Genomic DNA, 8,918 nt, shown 5'->3' on the forward strand with positions numbered 1-8,918 from the left:
TAGCAAATGTTGGATCACTTTTAGGTTGTGTTTGGTATATATATAACTTAAATACTTGTTGTAAATGTGCACATATTGTACATGGAAATTTTAAATTATAATAACAATTATTATTGTTATTGTTGTTGTTGTTGTTGCTATTATTATATTATTATTATTATTATTATTATTATTATTATTATTATTATTATTATTATTAACTTTTTGTATTCCATTTCTATCATAAATAAAAATAATTTTTATTTTAAAAATTATGTTTATTTAATATGATGAATATAGAACATTAGAAATGTTTCCAAATGTTTTCGACAAAATTATACACTTTTCATTTTTTGTGGTCTATCTTTTTTTAAATATTTATTATTCAATTATGACATCATGGGTTTCTTTGAAAAGTTGGACCTTTGACCCACCATCTAAATAAGAAAATAGCTTTACTTTTGGATTAGTTTTAAGTTATATATTTCATCTACATTTAATAAATAATTTTTATTTATCATACTTAAATTTTGTTTGACATAATTAATATATAATTTTTTATATATTCTATTGATTACTTGAACTTTTTTTTTTTTAAAGACTAGGGCTGTTCATAAGAAGGCCCAAACCAACCCAACCCGAGTGGTCAGGTTTTCATAAGCACTAGTCGATTTCGGGTTGTACAGATTCATAAACTGACCCGAACCGAACCGATTTAGTTCCTACTTAACTAAGTTGCCTCTATCCTAATTCCTAATTACAACTTAACATAGTCTTCTAGTTCCTAATTAACTAAGTTGTATCTATCCTAGTTTCTATAGTCTTTTACACCAAATAGGCAACCAACTAGGCAATTACAATTAGAATTAGGTACCCTTTTTAACTTAGATTAGAACTTAGAAAGTTTCTTGAAATATACAAATTTCAGCCTTCTTTCTATGAAACAGTTTGACTTTCTATTTTCTTGATAACTTTTGTCTTCTATTCCAATTCTAACTTGGTCTGCCCCTCTTAGCCCCTCAACTCAAGCACAATCTCTATTCTCTAATACAATTTGACTCTCAACTCAAGAATCAAAAATTTAAAATTTAAAATTCTCAAGTCTCAACCTCAAGACATCATTTGAACTTGGCTCTCCCAACTCCCATCTTTTCAAAGTTCTCATTCTCTCAACTCAAGCTCAAGTCTCATTCTCAAAGTCTCAACTTCAGTCATTCAAAGGTTAGTATTTTTTTATTTAATTTTTTTTAATTTAATGCATGTTACAAGTTGATATATTTTATTTGTGTTTTGTTTAAGTTTAATCTTTGAAAAAAAATCCGGTTAATGATGATATATTTGCACAAAAAAACTTCAGTTTTGTATGAAAAACCTAATATATTTAAATATATATTTTGGTTTTAATCTAAATATATTTTATATTTAAAACTGTTAAATAAAGATATTTCAGTTTTTAGGAAAACTGAAATATCTGAAAAAATCTATATCTAAAAAATCTATATTCTGAAATATGTGAGATATATATTTCCAGAAAATATATATTCCAATATATTTGTATGTATACTTTTGTATATATATATATATATTTATAAAATACATATTTCAGTTTTAAATATATTTTCAGAAAATATCTTAAAAACTTCAGTTCTCAGTTTTGTATGGTTTTGTATGAAAAACTTAATCTATTTAAATATATTTTATATTTAAAACTGTTAAATAAAGATATTACGGTTTTGCATAAAAACCAAATTATCTGAAAAAATCTATATCTAAAAAGTATATATTCTGAAATATGTGAGATATATATTTCCAGAAAATATATATTCCAATATATTTGTATGTATATTTTTGTTTATAATATATATATATATATATTTCTAAATACATATTTTAGTTTTAAATATATTTCCAGAAAATATCTTAAAAACTTCAATTTTTAATTTTCAGAATAGATATTTCCTTCTAGGCTTCTATGTCCTTTTTGTACAGGAGCAAAACCGAAACCGACCCACCCGACTCAAACCGACCAGGTCGGTTTTGCTTAACACTGGGTCAGTTTCGGTTTCCATCTCAGGTAACCCGACCAGGTCGGGTCAGTTAGGAAAACCCCAGTAAACTGACACAACCCGACCCGTGAACAGCCAACCCTATTAAAGACTCACTATTTAGCTATCATATCATCGATTAATCATTTTGACCTAAAGCACTAACCCATCGCCCAAAAAGAAAAATAGTTTGATGTTTATGTTGACATTAAATTTTGTATTACATTTCCATCATTAATAAAATCATTTCTTGTGTATAGTACTTATTTTTGTTCAATATAATGAATGTATAATATTAGATATGTACCGAATATTTTACTTCTTATAAATATATAACATTAGATATGTGCCCAAATGTTTCTCTATTTTTTATTTTTGTGATTCTTTTTACTTTTTTATTTTTTTTTTAATTTTATTATTTCACTATGACATCATTTCATTTCTAAGTTGATTTTAAATTTAGCATTCCATTTTCAACATTAATAAGAATACTTCTTACATTTCATACTTATTTTTGTTTAGTATAATGAATATACAATATTAGAGATATGCCCAATTCTTTTTATTTTATTTGTATTATATGTTTAATTTATTTTATTATTTAATTATGATATTATTTATTAGCCCATTTGACCCCATATAGTAGAATTGCTTACCCACCACTGGGAGGGAAGAAAATGGCTTTGTTTTTAAATTCCTTTTTTAAAATATTTATTTTTATACTATTAAAGTTAATATTATGGATTTAATTAGTAGAATTTAATGATGAGAAAAATGTATCTTAAATATAGGATTTAATGAGAGAATATACCTTAGATATGAGATTTAATGAGTTAAAATAGAAAAATAGTTTTATTTCCAATTAGTTTTAAATTTTACATTCTATTTTCATCATTAATAAGATTATTTCTTATTTATCATACTTATTCTTGTTTAATATGATGGACATATGATGTTAAAAATATTTTCATTTTTTAATTTTCTATATTTTTTATGTTTTATCTATTTTTGAATTTTTTTATTTAATTGTGACACATGGATTGTCCCATTTGACCCAAAATGATTCAATTTCTTACCACCACCTAGATGAAAACACTTTTTTCAAGGTATACTTTAAAAGTATAAGCTTTTGTGTTATTAAAATTATTAATTTATTATATATGGATTAAATTCATAGAATTTAATGATGTGCAAAAATAAAAATGCTCTAAATATGTGATTCAATGAAGGTGAATGCAAGTTAATACCTTAAATGTTGGATTTAATGAGAGGGAATTGAATGCATTGAATATATTAGAATTACCACTTTTAAAGCCATTTAGTATCAATAACCAATTACCTTATTTGCCTTCTTTTTTATCAATAAATTTAAATGTGTAGGGGTAAATTTTGTCCTAAAAAATTCCAAAAATATTATTGAGGCTATCCGTGCTTTTTATAGTAGTGTGTGTGTGTGTGTATATATATATCCACATCCAAGGTTCAAAATAATGATACGCCCAATACATCGGTAGGGGTGTATCGGGTGAATCAATACCCTTTTTTAATTTTTTCAAAACCGGTTCAGGGGGGCGATTTAGGGCTCCTCCACTCCTTGAACCGGTCAAACCCCCGATACACCCACTATAGAGGCGTATCGGAGGGGTCCCAAAATGATACGGACTGATACATATCAATACTTTGAACCTTACCCACATGATTCTAATAAAAACAGTAACAACCTTAGTGATGCCTTTTCTTTCTGAAGTTCAATGCCTCTGTCGTCATATATGATGAGGACCCCTTTTTATAATAGCCATGTTTTTGTTAATCTTCTCTAAAACTAATTGAACCAAAACTGTATGCACCAGTGATCTAGCTAGTATTCCGTGCATGAGAGCAACTGAAATCAAAAGTCATATGATTAAATTAACATAAAGAAATTTTATTCACAAAAGAGGCATTTCGAGTACCTTCTTCTAGGGTCATTATTTGATTAATGGTAAAATATCAGGCTGGCAAGCATGAAATGTGGGTTTGAATATGAGAGCACCCACGTTGGGCAAAATAATACAAGGTAGGAGTGTATTCAGATAGCTAGGACCGACATTTGGATAATGGCTTTTTTTCAAGAGCCTTTCATCTGCTGACTTCATTCAGATGCAAAGTATAAATGCTTTTCTGCTTTTTTTTCCTTCTCCTTGCTTCTCCAACATTTCATCTCAGTAAGCATGAGGATTGCGTTGACATAGGATTAGTGGGTTGCAACAGTTTATGGGGCACAAGCAGATGCTAATACCCATTTGCCATTAAACTTTGCACCGTTGTAATCTTTTCTTGGAATTTTCCTGTTCTCAGTAATCTTTCTTGCTGTTGTATTCGATTTCTTCATTATCTCTTTGATCTCCTTTTTTATAGCATTCCTTTTCATTCACTAATGTTGACACTGTTTAGGAGTCTTTCTCTTGGGCTTCTCTTGTACTGAATCTTCATTATGGTGTCATATTTTCCTTAACCCTCTTCGTTGTCTTTCTTCTATCTCTTATATCGCATTTTCTTTCATTCCCTTCAGTCGCGAGGGATTCCTAGTTAATACCATCTATTGCCTTGGTAGGCCCTTCTTTTCCCATATGGCCTACCTTATCAATTTCCTCATGCTTAACAACCCTCATCATGAACACATGTGGCCTATATGCCTCAAAGAGCAAGTGAGAGAAAGAGCTTCATAGTTGATAAGAAACAAACAAACCCCATTTTCATGTCTTCTTCAAGCAACAGACATGTCTTCACCAGCTCAGGCTACTGCAAATGGGATTGATTTAGAAAGCAGAAGAAATACTTGAAAAGGAAATAAAGAAACTGAAAAAAGGGAATTATATATCGGAATTAGAAGGTAAAACTTACATAATAGAGGGAGGTCCATTTGAACTGCTATGTGCTTTAGAAGAACAAACCCATCCATATAAGGCATGTCAGATTCAGCCATAGCAAGGTCGAATTTGTCCTCTCCTTCCCGAAGCATGGACAAAGTATCACATGCCAGTTCAACTGTTGTAAGTGAAAAGAATTTGAACAGATCAAGCAATTCTTAAGAGAAAACTCATGCCAATGGGCAGATTAAGGCAGAACTCAAACTGCTATATACCAGATAATAATGATCTGAAACCACCAAAGGAGTTATAAAGGATTCAAAATAGCTAAATCAATAGTGTCTCAATAAGAATCTAAAGAGTCCACAAACCCAACTAATTAATCTCCAAAGTCATAAAGGCATATATATTGGATGAAGAGATAGATAGATAGATAGAGAGAGAGAGAGATTACCAGCTCTTCATCTTTCATTGAAATGCTATGAACAGCAACCTTGATTGAGACAGGGCCATTGTCTGCCACCCGCATTTTGATATGAAGAATATTGTAGCTTATCTCTTCCAACATCAAGAGAAGAAGGAAGCACTGCTGATCTCTATTGCTAATACTGAAAAAAACCCATCACGTCGTTCATTGCAAAAATGGGTTAAATTGGAGCATTTTATAGCCCCGTTAGAATGTATAGTTGAATTGGAGCATGAACCCTATATTAAATACCATTTTCAGGAAAGATTTCGCAAGGTCATACTCACTGTAATGTTGCTATAGTTGGTCAGACCTCATTCAATATGCTAGATTTGGTTCTTTATCAAATTTTTAAAATTTGAGTAACCTGAGTTGGATATATTTGTCTTGCTAACAATTATCACAAGTATTTCTGTTGGGTTGTGTTACCATCCTACTCCTTAGATATATAACTCCAAGCCAGTATCATAAGCTAAAGCCATCTCATTGGCACTCTTGTATAATACTTGATTTGTCAATTTGCATGGTTAATTTTACAATTTTACCCTTGTTTCATATAAATGCATATACGTTTGGTATCATTGTTATTTTCTCAGCGACGTTTTATTCCTGGAAAGGTTTTGTGGGAGAAATGATAGATCTAACTGCTTTGTCAGCGTGGATTAGGAACATCTCCTGTAAGCACCATTTTAGAGCTAAACCATTTTTAATGTTTTCTCAATACCCAGCTGTTTATTTACCAGTAAGCCTATGTGGAGCCTAGTGGCGTTTAATGGCATTATCAACCACTATCTCATTTTTTAAGATAAAAAATAATATAAAGGATTTATTAAATAAACACCTACACTACTAAACATTTCCTAATCACACAAGATTATTGCATGGAAATCTTGCTGCACATTGGGAACATTTCCCAATGAATTTAACATAAATGTAGGAGAGATATTCCCAAATTATGGATGGATGTCATGTGAACTTCTTTAAGCCAAAATTTTAATTTTTAATAATACATTTTTCACCAGTTTTGAAAAAAAAAAGAACACATCTAATCAATTGCACGGTATTACATGTTCTAAAAACCAACTAGCGGGGACCCTTGCGATGCACGAGATTTGTTAAGCAAAACCTAAACAATAGGTACAAACATATAATAGTATACAATTGTTTTATATTTTTAACTTTTTAAATAGTTAATAATTATTTATATTTTATATACTATGTACTTTTGATAAATTTTTTACAATACAAAAATAACAATAATTAATTTTATCTAGGGTTGTTCATCAAACTAATGAAACCAACCAACACAATCAACTCGACTTGAGTTGTTTGGTTTTCTAGCATTTCCGGTCAGCTTTGGTTCAATAATTTTTGATCCGACCAGGTTGGATTAGTTTTGCTTTGGCCATTTGTAAATCAACCAAAATCGAATGACCTAACCATAGATATATATTAATATTTTTATATTTAATATAGAAAAGTGGGAAAATTCTATATTTCTTAGTCTAAAATGTTTATAAATTTAATTTTTAAATTTTTTATAATGCCACTGTAATTTTTATGTTTAAATCTTTTGAACCGAATGACCAAACCAAAAATCGAACCAAACCAATACAACCCAAGTGGTCCAGTTTTCACAAATGGTCAATTGATTTTAGGTGACCAACTCCCCAACTAGACCCTATCGATTTAGTTGGCCAAACAATCCACAACCGAACCGAACCAACCCATGAACACTCCTAATTTTATCTAAATGAATAGTCTAATCTCTAATAAATAACAATAGTTTAATCTCCAATAATTATTGAAAAATTATAATGAAAATACACAATTATTGAAAATGAATAACTACAATAAATACTAAAAATATATTAAATTATTTAATAAATAGTATAATCCCAAATAACAGTTTAATCTCCAATAAATATTAATAAAAAAATTATAGCAAAAATATAGTAAGTACAATAAGTACAATAAATTAAATTTTAAAAAGTTTAATAATAGTAGTTTAATCTCGAATAATTTCTGTTAAATAACAAAACAAAAACAAATTATTCATAATTATTGAAAATATATTTATCACAAAAGAATAAATAATTACTAAAAGACAAAAAATTTAATTTTAGTATATATAATTATATAATAAATGTAGATTAAGAGTTTAAAATTATTATTAATAAATATTAATTTTCTAAAAGTAATTTTCTCAAATTATTAATTCATATAAGCAAAATTAGTTATTTACAATATTATTTGGTTATTTAAATAATATCATTATTTAAAATTTAAAATATTAATTATTTATTGAATTTAATAATCCATAAAATTATAATCCATACTATTATCACATAATTTCATTATTAATTTTATAAAATATTAAATTATTATTGTTTTCAATATTATGTTATTATTATTTTTATACTTTTATGAAAATTTTTAAAATTATTACATAATTTATTTATTTTAACTATTTAAAGTCTAATTATACTAAATATTTCGGTATTTAAAATATTTAGTTATTTAAATAATATGTAAAATATTTAAATTTTAAAATACAATTATTTATTGAATTTAATAATCCATAAAATTTTAACTTATTCTATTATTACATAATTTCATTATTAACTTTGTAAAATATTAAGTTATTATTAATTTCAATCTTATGTTATAATTATTTTTCTACTTTTAAGAAATTTTTTAAATTTACTACATAATTTTGCTATTTTAACTATTTAAAATCTAGTTATGTTAAATATTTCATTATTTAAAACATTTAGTTAGTTAAATATTTAAATAATGTGCAAAATATTTATATTTTTATTTGAAATTTATTTATTTTAAAGCTATTACATAGTATGATATATTTTGTTATATAATTATTTAGATATTTTTAATATTTTGTTATTTAAGATATTTATTTTTTGAATATTTAAATAATATTTTATTTCTTTAATGTTAATTATTTATTATTTTAATAACATTTAAATTGAATAATCGATAAAATAATAATTTATATTGTTAGTACATAATTTCGTAATTAATTTTTTAAAAATATAAAATTATTAATAATATGAATATTATTAAATCTATTAAAATGATTTTTGTGTTTTTAATAAATATTTTAATGTTATTGTATAATTTCTTTGGAATATTTAAATAATTCTTAAATTTTTTAATTCAAACTTTCTTTAGATAGATATAGATAAAAGGGTAAAATACAAAAATAGTTTTGCATTATTTAAATAGTTTTGGGGAATTTTTTTGTAGATTAATTTTCTAATTTTTAATTATTATTTATTTAAAAAACTATGGATTATTAGTTAAAAAGTTTCCCTAAATTATTTGATAATTGTTAACATAGATATTAGTAAATTACACCAATTAGTAATATATTTTTATGAATAAATAATTGTTATAAAAATTTAACAAAATTTTATTAAACTACAATGATTGATGTAAATTACACTAAATATTAAATATTTGAACATTTATTAATTAATTAAATTTTTGTTTTCACCAATGGTTGGTTAGTTTCGAGTGACCAACTTCTTAACCCGACCATATCAGCTTGGTTAGCAA

The sequence above is a fragment of the Nelumbo lutea genome, chromosome 4 (genome assembly GCF_056320005.1).
Source record: "Nelumbo lutea isolate HS-2025 chromosome 4, American lotus-T2T, whole genome shotgun sequence".
NCBI lineage: Eukaryota > Viridiplantae > Streptophyta > Magnoliopsida > Proteales > Nelumbonaceae > Nelumbo > Nelumbo lutea.